We start from the raw sequence: 16,467 nt of genomic DNA, 5'->3' as shown, positions 1-16,467 counted from the left end.
GACTCAAAGATATTTCCAACCATATAAAATTCAAATATTACAACCTTGTGAATTTATACAAAAAAAAATAATTTCAATGTTGGAAAACTTTGTTTTTGTAAAGCAACTTTCCTACGTTAATATATTTCTCAAAACCAATATTTTCAAAATTGTATTAAGTCCAAAATGAATAAGTTTACTTTAAAAACAACAATTGCACTTTCATTTAAGCTCAAATAAAGGAAGATTTGGTTTGAAAAATATGACACCAAGAAAGGTTTGTTTAGACTTTGAGAATCATATTATTTATTTAATACCAAAATATAAAACTTAAGAAGATGTACTAAATAAATCTTTTTCAAAATCTTGATCAAGTTTGTTTAGCTTTAATGTTTTGTCATTTCAAAATGAAGATCAATTCAAGGTTAACATTTCTGCATAGAGAGTTAGTGCACCTCTTAGGCCTAGTTCTATTTATGTGAATCAACAAAGAAGGATACGATAAGGTAAACTAGCTCCTGAAGGGATGAGTAGATTTTTAGATTTTAGGGATAGTCAAGTTTAACCAAAACTAATGCTACTTTGCAAGCAATCTGACTTTTACTTTAATTTGTTTCTTTATTTTTATTTTAAAATTTTAAGACAAGTATGTTTTTATTTGTTTTTATTTTGTGTTATGTAGGAATGGAAAGTGATGGAATGTCTAACCTTATAAAGAACACAAAAAGATTCAACCTTGACAAAAATTTTGGGGGAGTATTTCTTTTTCGTTCTTTTTAGTTGCTTTATTTTGAAGTAGTGAGTAAAATAAGTGTGCAGGAAAAAATGCATTTTGAGTTAAACCTATTTTTAAAAATTTTTACCCATTGTTGCTTTATGATTCAATCCAAATTGGCATGCTAACTTCTTTAGTATACAAGCTTAGTAGATTTTTTATTAATTTTTAAAAATGACTTGAATATGATATGAGGATAGGTACGAATGTAATAAAACATGAAATAAGTTCATAAGTATGTTTTTCTTTAGAATATGATTTCTATATATATGTTTTTATTCTTAATTTATTAGATGCATTAATTTTTGTGGAAAGTTTGTGAGATATTAAGTTGCATAGAAATTTGAAGTAAGAGTAAGACATTAGAATTTATCTACTCAACCTTTGAGGCAAAATTCTAAATTGTACTTAACTTAAGAAATGATCTAGGCATTTTTTAGACCGTTTGAGCCTTTTCAAGCTAATCTTTGAACGATGCATCCTTAGTTCCTTCTTTTTTTTAGCTTTATATACATCTTTTTCTTTGTTTATTATAGCCACAATAAATAGATAAAAGCCTTTTTCTTATTATTATTATCCGTTTTTATTGCTTTACTCTAACCTAGTGTGCTTACAATTATGATGGACTTATTTGGGAGGAAGAGAGGTGCAAAGAACGAATAAGGAAAAAAAAAAAAAAAACAAAAACATTAAGCAAAGCCTAAATAAGAAGCCAAAAATGGCTATGAAAAAAAAATTGTCAAAAAGGAGAAAAGAGATGCCTCAAGTCTTGAAAATGTTTCAAAAGTTCTCAAATTCTCAATCTTTAGTCCAAGAAATTTCAAGAAAGTAAGCTAAGGGTTTATGAGCTTAAATTTCCTTTTTCCTACCTTAACCCAAGCTTTACATTACAAGCCTTAAAGATCTTTTGATCTTGAATCAAGTATGTAAGTCTAATATTAATGGAGACAGAAAGGGAAAGTAGATATATGAAGTTTATTCTATCTTTGAGTTGATATGAGATGAAATGTTTTGCATTCTTTTTACTTAGATTATATGTATGGATTGGAAATTAAGTAATTTCATATGCTTGAAAATTATAAGATATTGAGAACTTAGTTTTTGGATAGTTTCTTGTGAATCTATATTTGTAATTACCTTTGTATTATGTGATAGTGCATGAATGAAAGTTCTAAAAATTATGACTTTGTGAGTATATACATTGAAGTTTAGTGATGTTGATTTGAGAATTTGCTTGAGGACAAGCAAAGATTTAAATGTAGGGATGTGATAGCACTTAAAAATATAGTAATTTTTCTAGGTTCAATTTAGTTGAAAATTTTAAAATTTGATTGATTTTAGTGCATGTAATGTTTATTTTCTTAATCCTTAGGTTTTTCTACTTGGAGTAGGATTTCTATCTTTTTCATGCAAGAAATGATGCAAGATTAAGACAAGCATTAGCCTTGTAATTTTAAGACAAACATGTAAAAATGGAATGGAATTTGATTTGGAGTAGAATTACTAAATTTAACTTCAAATAAAAGTTTTGGTGCAATGAAGACACCTACATTAATTTGGCTACATCATATTCAAGAAGAATTCATGCCCATGTATGATAACTAAAGAGTTTTAATCAAACACAAACACTATGACATTCGAGCAAAAGAGCTTTTGGGCAAGAATGACTTTTTTCATCACCAATCAAAGAGTTATTATTGAAGAAAGACTATGAAAGATAATTATCAAAATAACTGAAAGAAAATCACATATCTAGTATCCAAGCTTAGCTTAATACACCATAAAGCATGATCAGGATGAGCCCTACATGATCTAATGTCTAAGATTGAATCCCAAAAAGCATGATCAGCCAAGACTCTCAAAAGATGAACATCTCATTTTTAGCCAACTCCTTTAAAGATCATGATAATTTTAATCATAAAAAGTTAGGATAGAATTGAACCTTAAAGCTTATACTTACCTCATAGCCAAAACCTCCACTTAAATAGAGAATCTAGTTTTTGTTTTCAATACATCTCATACTTCACTTCCCATTCTCTTTACTTCTCATCGTTGTTATTTTTTTTTTTAAAGTTCTTTTATATTAGGCTAAGGTGACAAATTAGCCATTACAAAAGCTTTTATTTTATTACCTCTATTAAATACAAGTATTTTTATTTTCAAGATCTAATTTTTCAAATCTTTCTTTCTTTACTACTTTTGATCTACATCATATTTTCTTGTTTTAAGTTTCAACAATCTCTTTTTTATTCTTTTTTATTTTTAATCAAGCAATCCTATTTACTTTCTTTCTAAGTTTCAATTTGTGCTCTATTTGTTTCAATTCTTGTTCTTTAGATCTAGTTTTAACCAAATCCATTACTTATCGAATGATAATTGGTTAAATAGATCTAGGCTTATACAATCTTTCTTTTTTGTTCTTCTTTATTTTTATTACAAATTAATTAAAGTTTTCATTAGTTTAGATATAAAGGTTTAGTCCATCAACTTGGTATTTAAATCCACCCAACATTTTAATTCTATAATCCTTATGGGAACGATACTCTACTTCACTCACTATTATTACTTGATTACAATCTATATACTTACAGGCATTACAAAAATAAGCAATCATCCATGTAATTTTCTAAGTGTCTCATGTGTAGGCAAATTAGAGGATCCAAGCCAATGTGATGCCTACATCTTATGTCCATAGCAAGTAATGACCAAGCCTTATAAAGATTTTTTGCCAAGGTACTATAAGAGCTACCAATAAAGATGAAAATTTAAGAAAAGCTGAATCCCATGAGTAGAAGATGACATGAAGTTGAAAAACTACAAAAGACATGGCGAAGAAGTGTGCAAGTAAAGAGCTATATTACTAGTGCATGTATAAGTTTCCTCTCATACATAGACTAATTTGCAAAATGAAAAAGCTAGATTGAGGAGCTTCAAGTTGATTTTGGAAGCTAAAATGAAAAGAAAAGCTAGCCACCAAGCCATGAAATAAGCCAAAATTAAGAGCATATGAATCGACAATGCATGAAACAAAAAGGGGGACCATTAGCACTACAGGACAATTTATGACCATTTGGAAAATGATAGCTTCAAGAATTTTGTGTAGCTAGGTTACACAAAATTGAAGGGGCTTAAGGTTGGAAAATTCAAAGGATGGCAATGATAAATGGTAGCTCTTTGACAAAAAATGATTAGAGAAACACATGGGTTTAAGCAAGGTGGCATAAGTGCATGAAAGACAAATTAGCACCAATCTACGAGCAAACCACTAGCTATGGTTTTAAAGCCAATTAACCTAAAAAATGCCTCTTTTAATATGGGACAAAACTGCCAATATATGTCTTGGTGGATGCATTAAAGTCCCTCATTAACCTAACTCAACATGGTGAAGAATGAGCTAGCAAAGTTTAAGTTTTTTTTACTTTCCATCAGTAGCAGAAAATTCCTAAAGCCAGATAACTATTTAGAGGGTGAGGATTGCACAAAAAGACCTTTGATTAGCTAAATTAAGACCTAGACTAAGCTTTAAATAGGATATCTTAGGAGAAAATAAGGAGAGCCATACTTTTCATTTCCTTGAAGTCTTTGTTAATTTTTTATTTTTTGTTCCTTATATATGATGCCATGAGCAAGCAACAACCTTGCTAACTCTGCCTTGGTGTCTTGGCTCTATTTTAGCTACTTTAAATTTTATTTTGTTGCTTTTTAATACCATTTTTATTTTCATTTTCCAAAACTAGTACATTACCTTTTAAGCTTTGTTTACTTACATTTTCATCAATGAAATTTTTAATTTTTTCCATTTAAATTTCTAGCAGTGTGTTCTTTATTTTACAACCTTATTCTACTTTGTTTTGAACTTTTTCTTTGTTGAGAAAAATAGTCTTTGATAGCTAGATGGATTCTTATTTATCATTGGGCTTCAAAAGGCTTGACTCTTATAGGCTTTAAATCATCTTTTTTCATTTAAGTTTTTGCCTTCCATCAACTTTTTATTTTTTGTTTTTAGTTTCAATTGCCATTTATTTTTTGTTTTTATGCTTTTAAAATGACATAAATTATGCTTAGTTGTTGTTATGTACATGTTTGATAAAATAGCTTAGATATAGCCTTTTTTGTTTTATACATTTTTCATGCATTTTTCAATTATTTTTAATCCTAATTTTTTGTTTGTTTTCATTTGGCTTTTGAAATCAATTAACTACACAAGCTTTGTCATTTTTCAAGTCTACTTCAAAGCTGTGTGTTTGGTTTTAATGTTGCATAAGGCCATTTTTTAAATTTTTATAGCACTCATTCTGTTAAGTTTTAGTTTTAGGCCATTTTCATCCTCATGATCTATACTCTATTTTGTTAGTTTTCTAGTCAGTTTTAAAAGTTATTACATGGAACCTTTTAGTTCATTTTTAGGTTTATTTTGAGTCATTTCATTTAGTTTCACTATTCCATTAGGTCGTAGGAAGTTTTCATCGCATTCTAACTCTTAGGTCTTAGTTGCATGCATTTTAATGTTACAGTTTGCATTTTAATTTTCTAGTCAATTTAGTTGATTTCTATCCTAAGTTTCCTATAGGATTTTTGTCCCATTTTGAGTATAGTTTAAGTTGCATAAGTTAATTTTCACATTGAAATACATTAAAGTTACATTCCCATTCATTTAAGTAGCTTAGGTGGTATTTTAGCTTTATTTAAGAGTTTAAGCATTTCGGTCATAGTTTAGGGGTCCTTTTCAGCTCTTTGCATTGTCATTTTAATTTAGAATAGCGTCAGTTTAGGTTTAGTTGCATGCATTAGTGTTTAGGTTGATTATTTTAGGAGTTTGCATTTAGTGTGTTAAATGTTCAATAAAACACTTGAATGAAAATTTATTTATTTCATTTCAGTTTTGCAGTTTAGTTTTGAAGCTTTTTCAAATATGTTTTTGGGGACATTTTCTTGTTGCATTTGTAAGTTATTCTTATGTCTAATCTTTGATTTAGACACTTCATGATGCATGGTAGGTCGGTTAGACATTTAATTAGGTTAATTGTTAAATGGATACTAATTTTTCCTTTGGAATTTTGTTAGGTTAAGCTTTTGATTTTCACTTATTGCTTTCAAGTTTTGACTTCTGACCTTTTGTCTTATTAATTTAAATTTTAATTCACATTTTAAAGTTGTTAGTTTAATTGTAGGATTTACAACTTTATATTTATAGTAACTTGTTATTTTTAGTAACTACTATTTTTAATAAACGTTATATTTAGTATTTGCCTTTCCATGATTGGTAGATTAATTAGGTTTGATTATTTGAAAATATTTAGATTAATTTAGGGTCATTAGATCACAAAAACCTTAGCTTTACTAGATATACTTTAAGTGTTAAAATTGGTACTTATCCTTAGGATAGATCACCTAATCCCTAAGGAGACGATATTCAAAACTTTCCATATGCATTATTTGTGTGACTAGTACACTTGTGGTTGTTAGAAACAAGTTTTTGGTGCCACTACCAAGGATTGGCACATTTAGGCTAAGGGTAATATTGATAGAGTGATGTTAATGTGTAATTTGGTTTTTTGTTTCTTGTAAATATTTTTATTTTATTTTTCTATTTATTTTCTATTATATTTTTTTTTTTTTTGTTTTTCATCTATTGCCTTACTACTCTATAGTTAGTACATGCATATGATTGCTGCTTTTTATATAGCTTACAAGTGCACAGATCGTATCAAGTAATAGTAGTGAGTAAGTAAAGTATCATTTCCATGACGATTATGATTTATGTGTTATGTGCAAAACCAAGTGCCAAATATGATTGTTTACTAACTATAGATCTAAATAAATGAAAAGATTGATTGATTTCAAATAATAGTAAACAATGGAAACAATGTAAATAGAAATTATATAAGTCAACAATAAACCATCCGATTGTCACTTAGTAGCTTCAATGGATGGCTGAATATAGTCGAAAACCAAAGTAAAACCAAAAGCTTGTAAAGATTGTATAATTGCCTAAAATTAAAGAAAGCATAAAAGAAAGATTGAAAACAAAATTTATGATAGAAATTTACATAAAAAAATGCTTGCAAAAAAAAAAAAGATCTTGAATGAAAATAAGACTAGTATTAAAGAAAGCTTTAAAGAAAACAAACTTGTTATGGCTAGTCTGTCACCTTAGCCAAACTAAAGTAAACTATATAAAACTTCTAAGAAAACTGAAAAAAAAAAAGTGAAAGAAAAGAAAAGTGATAAATCATATGTTTTACAAGTAAGCACAGCCAACCTATTTATAGTCATAGGTTCAACCAAAATGGGGATGGAATTACAAAGTCCTACTTGAATTCTAACTCTTAAAAGATTGAACTTTATCTTGATTTTCAAATGGTTAGGCAAAACATGGAGTCGTCAATGGTTAAGTGTCTTGGCCAATTGGAACTTCTTGATTAGTCTTCATATGCCATGCCATATGATTCATCTTGCAATCTTGAATCTTGAATTCGAGTTTCAACTAAGCTTTGATCATCCAATACAATCTTTTTTATGTGGTTCCATTAAGTTTAAACTCCTAAGATAAAATCTTCAAAAGTCTTTCTTGAATAAAAACTCTAGCCTTATCTCATAAAGTGTTTATCTTGCATTTAAACTATTCTAAATTGATAAAAGAGTCCTTCTTCAATAAAATCTCTTCTATAGCTGAATGGATGTAAGAGTCTTTGTTCACTTATAATTTTTCATTGGTTGAATGCTTAAAGGAATCCTTGTACAAGTTGGATTCAACTAAACTTCCTTCTTGCATGGCCGATTATTACTTGGATTAGGACTAGCCTATTCTTGCAAGGATTTGCATGGGTTTCACATCTCATATAAAGTAAACTGTAAATATCAAGAATTCATACATTAAATGCCAAGCAAATTTTCAAAATTTTTCAACTAAATGGATTTGTAAAACACTATAAACTGCTATCACACCCCCACATTTAGCTTTTTGCTTGTCCTCAAGTAAAATCCTCAAATTAACAATAGTAAACAATTAGTATAAATGCACACAAAGTTAAAAAATCACAAATCATCAATCATGCACTATGGTATAATATAAAGATAGTTATCAATATAATTAAATAAGAAACTTATTCAAAAGTAAATTTTCAATTTCATACAATTCTTATGTAAGTGAAGTCAATCTATCTCTAATCTATACAACAATCTGAGTAAAAAGTATGCAATATATGCCATCACATATCAACTCAAAGATAAAGTACCTTTCATATGTTTGCTTTCCTCATTCCCTCTCAACTAATGTAAACTTACATACTTAACTCAAAATCAATAGGCCTTTATAAGCTTGTAATGTAAGGATTGGGTCAAGGTAGGAAAAAGAAAATTTTTTAGCTCAACACCCTTTGCTTACTTTTAAACTTTTAGACTTTGAGAGCTTTGAAACATTTTGAGACCTGAGGAATTTTTATTTTGATTTTTTTTCACATTGCCATTTTTTATTTTTGCTTTTTTGCTTTTTCTCTCTATTTTTTCTTTTGTAATTTTTGGCTTTTCCTTTGCCTTGTGCCTTCATTCCTCCCAAATAGAACTTTATTCTATTTATTTTGTCCCTAACATATGCATAAGTAATGTGTGTTAGGTAATAATAAGAATAGGTAGGCTGAAAAGACTCAAACAGTCTAGAGAAACCTAAATCATTTCTTAAGTCAAGTATAATCTAGGATTTTACCTCAAGAATTGAGTAGGCAAATTCTAAAGTTATACTCATGCTTCAAATCTTTATGCAATTTTATACTCAAACTTTTCACAAAAATTGCTCGATATCAAAGAAATTTAAAACTTGAAAATGTAGAACTTGGATTACCTTCCATGCAACATTAGTTTTGGTCAAGCTTGACCATACCTAAAAATCTAAGACTACCATTTTCCTTTATGAGGGAGGTTCCTTTGTTGTTTGCATTTTTATGGTATCACATAAATAGACTTAGCTTAGGTGGTGGACTTATTCTCCTATGAGGGATCACATACATTGGTTAGGCTTCAACGTTAGGCTTTTCGAGCTTGGATTAGTGAAATAAGTCTTAGACTTTAATGGAGTTGGGCTTCTAGGGCTGGCCAAGTGAGTTTTCAAAATTGGGATCTTAGGCTGATCTATTTGGATTCAACTAGGCTTCCAAACAACTGGTATTTCCTTGTCTTTTATTTTAGATATTTTTTGAACATTTTCTTCATTTATAAGAATACCTTAACCAATTTTAAAGGTAATGCTCTTATCTTTGAACTTTAGTGTTACCTCATACTTATAAACATCAATTAGGGCTCTAAAGGTCATAAGGAAAGGTCTACTAAACAAAATTAGGGTCTCACTGCCTTTCATGTTTAGAATAGTAAAATCAATAGGAAAAACATATTTACCAACTCTTACAAAAGTGTTCTTCAATACTCTTTGTGGTTTTTTTATAAGTCTATCAACAAATTTAGTGCTAAAATTTAAAAGTCTCAATGTACTAGCTTTCAACTACACAAAAATATTTAGAGACATTAAATTTATACTAGAACCTAGATCACATAAGGCTTTATCAAAGTATAAGTGACCAATAGAACAAGGTATAGTGAAACTCCACAAGTCATCTTGCTTAGTTAGAATATGTTATTGAAGTGCTAGGCTACACTTATTAACAAATGTAAACTTCTTTAACTCTCTAAATACTCTTCCCATTTAGATTTTTGTATTGATTAGACTACTGTAAATGTCTTCCTTTTAGTTGACATTCTTAAAGTCACTCTAACACTTTTTTTCTTCATGGTCATCCTCTTACACATCCTTCTCAAGTTCTATACTTACCAATAATGCTATTCCAACTTGGATAAGTTATTTATCCTCTTTAGCCAACTTTATGTATTCTTTCTCATCTTCTTTTAAAACTTTCTATTTCTCAAGGTCCTCTTCAATTTCAAAATTTCTATCCACCTCATCAGGCTTACTATCTTCTAAAAAGTTATCTTAAATGTCTATCATTGCATTAAAACTTGTAAGAATCTCCCTACCAAATTGAAGCAATTCCTCATCCCATGTTATTGATTCTTTTTCAATGTACTCCACCTCAAGCCTCTTTACAAAACTTGACAAATTGACTACCACTGGCTCATTCATTAAGTCATCCTTATCATTAGAAAAATAAATCCCTTCTACATCATAAGAAGACATAGCATTGTACATTTTCTTGCCTTGTTTCTTAGGGTTGGATTTTGCATTACTAGGCAAGGATCCTAATAGGCAATTGGTTTATGGCCTTAGGCAATTGGTTTATGGCCTTAGGTAATTGGCCTATTCATGTTTCTAATTTTTTTTTATATAGGTAGCTTGGTTTTAAATTATGGTATTTTAGGTTTACATGAGTTCTATAAGCCTCTCATATAGGCTAGATTTGTTTTCTTGGGGTAGATTGTATGACTATTGGGTTAGGTGAAAATTTAAAGGTTGGTTGGTGTGTTGGTAGGTTGGTTGGTTTTGATTCTAAGAAAAGTTTGGGTGGTTCCTCCAACCTAGGTTATAAGTATTGCTATAAGAATTGTAGCTTGGTTTGGTTTGTTGGGCATATTAAACAGATTCTACCCTAAATTGACATCTATCGATAGAGTCTGAGCCTTTACAAATTTTGCATGTCATGAATAGGCTTTGGATGTCTTGGACAAGAGCTATTGGCAATAGGCCTAAGGCATCTATCTTTTTGGTAAGGTTGGCTAATTGGGATGTGATGGAAATTAATGTATCTAGCTCATATACCTAGTAGCTTTCTTGTGCACCTTCCACTTAATAACTCATTGATAATTATTTGATGCCATCTCTCAATCAATTTGTATGCTTTCTCCATTAACTTACCCATTATGGCTCTTCCAATGGCTAACTCTAAAATGGTTCTCATTGGTGGTATCAACCCATTGTAAAATATTTGAATTTGGAGCCATTATGGGAGACCATGATATGGACATTTGCATAACAACTCCTTGTATCTCTTTCACACATCATATAAGGTTTCACCATCAAATTGTATGAATGTTGTAATTTCATTCTTCATCTTCTCCATCTTGGTTGATGGAAAGAATTTGGTGAGAAGTTTTCAAATTAGATCATCCCATGTGGTGATAGAACCAGATAAAAACGAACACAACCAACTCTTTGTTTTATCTCTAAGAGAACAAGGAAACAATCTTAGTCTTACATAGTCATAAAAAAGCTCCATTAATTTAAAAGTATCACAAAGTTCAAGAAAGTTAGAAAGATGAAGATTTAAGTTACTATTAGGTAGTCCTCCAAACTAGATGGAAGTTTGGACCATTTGAATGGTTAAAAGCTTTATATCAAAATTATTGGCTTAGATCGTTGGCTTTCTAATGGAAGGTTGAAATCTTTCAAGATTAGGAATGGCATAGTCCTTCAAAGTTCTATGACCTTTGTTTGCTGCATTCACCATTGGATTTGTTATAGTTGTTTACTCTCATCTTAAATGTCTAAACATTATTTCAATTTCCTTATCGAGTGAAGCTAAATCAACACTATGAGATCTACACATGCAAACAAAGAAAATATCAAAACAAATCAAACAAATAAAAATAAAAGAGTTTAAATTACAAATTACTAAAAATCCTTAATGATATTGATCTTCAAATACCGATATAATCCCCAACAATGGCATTAAGGACTTTATTGTTGCTTTTTATATAGCCTGCAAGTGTATAGATTGAATCAAGTAATAGTAGCAAGTGAGTAAAGTATTGCTCCTAGGAGGATTATGATTTATGTGTTAGGTGCAAAATCAATTACCAAAGATGATTATTTAATAACTTTATATTTAAACAAATGAAAAGATTGATTGATTACAAATAAAAGTAAACAATGGAAACAATCCATGACGTATGATTCATCTTACAATCTTGAATCTTAAATGGGAGTTTTGCCTAAGCTTTGATTATCTAAGACAATCTTCTTGATGTGGTTGCATTAAGTTCAAACTCTTTAGATAAAATCTTCAAAAGTCTTTATTGACTAGAAACTCTAGCCTTATCTCCTATAAAGTGTTTATATAGCCAAACGGATGTAGGAATCCTTCTTTGATAAAATCTTTTCAATAATCGAAAGATGTAAGAGTCCTTGTTCACTTATAATTCTTTATATAGTGATTTTCAAGATCAAATTGGTTGAAAATTTTTAAAATTTCATTGAACTCAATGCATTTAATGTGATTTTTCTTGATCTATAGGTTTTTCTACTTAGAGTGAAATTTCTATTCATTTTAGGATAAGGGATCATGCAAGATTAAGATAAGCATCATTTTTATAAAATTCGTCTAAGCATGTAAGGAATGGAACCAAAATTGACTTGAAGTTGGGGTTATAATGGCATTAAGACACCCACAAGCATCTAGCTATCCTCTATCCAAGAGAGCTTTCCAATGCACATGAGTTATTTAAAGAGTTTTTATCAAATAAGGACTCTATGGAATTTAGCCAAATGAGTTTGTGTTCAACCATGACTCTTTTGATCACCATTCAAAGAGTTTTAGTTCAAGAAGGATTGTGCAAGATAAATACCAAAAGATTAGATAAGAAACAACAACATGGTCTTGGAAATCAAAGCCTAGCAGAAATTATATAAGATCAAACATCCAAGATTAAATCCAAAGGAGCATGATTGGCCAAGACTTTCCAAGATTGAAGAATCTTATTTGGCCAACTTTCTTAAAGATCAAGATAACTTCTATCCATTAGTATTTTGATAAGATTGAACTTGTGAGCTTGTATCTACTCCATAGACAAACCTTCCACTATAAATAGGGTGGCTAGCTCTTAGTTTAAGACATCTTATCCCACTCGATTATTCTCTTTTCTAGTTTTTAGTTTCAGTTCTTATAGTTTTTTTATAGTTCTCTTTGCAGTTTGGCTAAAGTAACAAATTAGCCATGACTGAGTTGTTTTCTGATATTTTTTTTTCAATTCAAGTTATTCATTTATTTTCAAGATCTCTTTCTTTAAAGCTTTCTTACTACTTTTGGTTTTTGCTATTATTCACAATATTGTTCTTTATTTGGTTAAGCAAGTTTACAAGCAATCGTTCATTCCAAGTTTTGATTTCATGTTACTTTGTTCAAGTGTTTCTTTATTGCTTTCATTCTACTCGACCTTTTCAAGTCTTATTATTTTCAAGTGTTCAATCTTTGTTTTCTTTAGATCTAGTTTCATTTAACCACATTTAAAGCTTTTCAATCTTTGTTTTCTTTATATCTAGTTTCATTTAACCACACTTAAAGCTTTCCAAGAGATAGTTGGACAAGTTGAGTCTAGGCTTTTATTAGATTTTCATGCTTTGTTTTCTTTCATTTTTTTTTTTTTTGCAATTCAAATCAAGATTCCATTAGTTTAAATATAAGAGTTTAGTTTGTCAACATTGGTAATTGAATCCACCTAAACAAATCAATTCTATAATCTTTGTGCGACAATACTCTAGTCTCATGGCTTTATTACTTGATTACAATCTGTACAATTGCAAGCATTAAAAAAATTAGCAATCAATTGGCCGAATGCTTGTAAGAATCCTTATACAAGATGGATTTGGCTAAACTCCTTTCTTACATAGCTGATTATTACTTGGATAGAATTGACCTATTCTTGCATGGATTTCCATGGCTTTCACATCCCATTTAAAGCAAACCTTAAAGATCAAGAATTCATACATTAAATGTGCCAAATTCAAGCAAATTTTCAAAATTTTCAAACTAAATGAACTTGTAAAACACTATAAATTTAACCGATATCATGTAGGACTAGGAGCCTTGATCTAATTCCTTTGAACCTTGAAATAGAGAAAACTCTTAGAAACCTTAAGAAAGAAAGATTAGGAAATCCTACCTTATTCAAAACATGGCAAACCCACATGATAATAGAACATTGCGGGATTGTGCCATGCCAATATTGATGTTTTACAAGCAAGTATTGGAGGTTGGCAATCAAGCAAACACCTTTAAGATTAAGCCCACCATTATTCAAATGGTCCAAAGTTCTATGCATTTTGAAGGCTTAGCCAATGAGGACTTGAATGCCTATCTCAAAAACTTACTTGAAATTTGTGACACCTTTAAACATAATGGAGTTTCTAATAATGCCATTTGTTTTACATCGTTTCCTTTTTCCTTAAGAGATAGGGCTAAAAGCTAGCTTACCTTTATACCTCATAGATTTATCACCACTTAGGATGATCTAGCACACAAATTTATGGCAAAGTTCTTTCCTCTTATAAAGATAGCAAATATGAAGAACAACATTACTACTTTCTCCCAATAAGAGTCTAAACTATGTATGAAGCATGAGAGAGGTGTAAGAAATTGCTCAAAAGTTGTCCCTATCATAAACTTCCATTATGGTTTAATATTTAGATTTTTTATAATAGACTATTGGGACAGCACTAATCTATTATTGATGCTGTGACAGGGGGAGCTTTAATGGGTAAATCTGTTGAAGACACTTATAAACTAATCGAGAAAATGGTTACGAACCACTATTAATGGAAATTCGATAGGCAAAATCTTTAAAAACCCACTAAAATGTATGAGCATGACGCCATCACTTATTTGACTTCTCAGACAGTAGCTTTCACTGAGAAAAATGATGCTTTAAGATCTAGCTATACTCATAACCCAATCTATTTTGTTAGTCTAGTTCTATCCATTAGCCCTTTCTTTAGTTGTGAGATATGTAGAAACAACCATTCAATGGATCATTATCCTATATGGAGCCTGTCAATTCTATTATTCAACCTAGTAGGCAATGAAATAATCCTTACTCCCACACTTATAATCTTGGTTGGAAAAATCACCCGAACCTTTCATAAACAAATAATTAGGGTCAATCATTCAGCTTTAAATCCTAATATCCTCCCAATTTTTCTCAATACCCACCACAACCATCCCCCCTTTAAAAAAAGAAAAACTCCTTTGAAGACATGTTCTTTTCTATTCTGTAGAACTAAAACAAATATTGATGAATCAAGCCAATCTCATCCAAAGGTAAGTTGTTACATTTCAAAGTTTGGTCACTGCTACACTTCATAGTTAGGTAGCTGCCATTAAGAACTTAAAGGTGCAAATAGGATAGACCGCTAGTTTATAGGTGATTTCCATAAAAGCACAAATCGTTTAAGTAATAATAGCGAACGATGTCAATGTATCATTCTAACGAGGATTAGTGAAAAAATCTTAGCTAAGTACCTATTATTGGCATACCCTATCTAAAATTAATTCCTTTGAATGCAAGAGGCTTCACTAAGCTAAGTTTAACAAGATAGCATGAACAATAAAATGCATTAATTCAAATTAAACATTAAAGTATTTCTAAACTAATTAACATGCAATACAAAACTTGAATTAAAACAAAACAGTAAGTGAAAAGCTTGAATATGAGTTCCAACTATAAACTAAAACTTCCTAACAATTAAGCTTCAAATGAAAATGCAACTTAACTCTAAATGAATTCAACCTAAAATGGAATCTTAAATATAAAAGTAGTAATGAAACTAGAATTGAAATGTAGATGGATTGAAGTTGCTCAAAAGAAAATACAAAGGAAGATCATGACCATTGAAAACCAAAACCTAACTTGTTGTAAAAAATGCAAGAATGTTAGAATTAAACTCTAGATCTACAATCCTATAGTGCAAATGAACTTAAAATAAGCTAAAGCAACTTATATCTAAAAGTAAGCATAGCTCAATCAACTTTAACAAAATAACAGTGCTGAAAATGTAAAAACATAGCAATTAAAAAGAAATTAGCAAAATAGCCATGTAAAACAACAAATTCATTGCAAGGAATTGAATTAAAGAAAGTAAACAAGAGAAATAACAAGATCAAATCAAGGAAAGATTGTACCAAATGCCAAGCAATTAGAGCAGACTCCAAAAGTGTTGTCACCACTTGCTGGCACCTTTAATGCTAGATCTCCAATTGAAAATTTCATGATTTTTTGAAAAATTTGTATAATGAATTTACAAATGAAGCTTTCCAAATTTGAAGTAACATGAATTAAGAGTTTGCAAAAAATATTTTGGATCAAAACTCATAAGAAATCATAGAGATTTGATATGAAAATCTAAAGTAGTGTAGTGTTAACAATAGTCAAAACAACATTGAAAAAGTAATGGAAAAGCTTGAAATTGGGCAAGAAAACTTAAAGATTGCTTGAATCTTAAAGTGCATGAAAAGTGGATACAAAAATTTTTTGCAAAAAAATTAAAGGAATTTTCTCCCAAATAACCCTCTAAAAGAATAAGGAGGAAACTACTAAAGAGAAAATTAACAAGAAAAATAAATGCAATAAATGTAAATTCTAAAATCTACTCTAATCTCATTCACCTTCCTTAGCTGGCTACTAGTCCTATTTATAGGCCAAGGATGATGTGTTCCAACCAACAAAATTATAAGAAATAGCCAGCTAGGATGCCACATAAGCTAGATATTTCCATGTCATCTAATCTTGCTTCATATGCTTCCTAGTTTGCTTCTTTTCACTTCACTTCTTTTCAAGCTTTCCTTTTTTGATCCATTGAGCTCCAAAAAGTCAAAATTATGACCAATAAGTAGCCTTTAAAACACCATATTAGCTACAAGTTATTGGTCTTCCATTTAAATCTTAGAAGAGGCACCAAGTCTTTTGATCTCCTCTCAATTGCATCCAATAGTTGAGAT

The 16,467-nt window shown here is 29.9% G+C and overlaps 2 non-coding genes across 2 annotated transcripts; one reads left to right on the top strand and one right to left on the bottom strand.

Annotated features, from left to right (window-relative positions):
- The first annotated feature begins 10,705 nt into the window (after nucleotides 1–10,705).
- LOC149515335 (small nucleolar RNA R71) lies at nucleotides 10,706–10,812 on the top strand. The gene has a single exon (XR_016327165.1). It is a non-coding gene; the product is annotated as a small nucleolar RNA R71 (small nucleolar RNA).
- A 3,220-nt stretch (nucleotides 10,813–14,032) lies between these two features.
- Nucleotides 14,033–14,138, bottom strand: LOC149515334 (small nucleolar RNA R71). The gene has a single exon (XR_016327185.1). It is a non-coding gene; the product is annotated as a small nucleolar RNA R71 (small nucleolar RNA).
- Nucleotides 14,139–16,467: the final 2,329 nt, after the last annotated feature.

The sequence above is a fragment of the Durio zibethinus genome, chromosome 13 (assembly GCF_047325235.1).
Source record: "Durio zibethinus cultivar Kanyao isolate XHJ-2024 chromosome 13, ASM4732523v1, whole genome shotgun sequence".
NCBI lineage: Eukaryota > Viridiplantae > Streptophyta > Magnoliopsida > Malvales > Malvaceae > Durio > Durio zibethinus.
The sequence above is the reverse complement of the archived record's forward strand: the minus strand, read 5'-3'. Positions and strand labels throughout refer to the sequence as shown.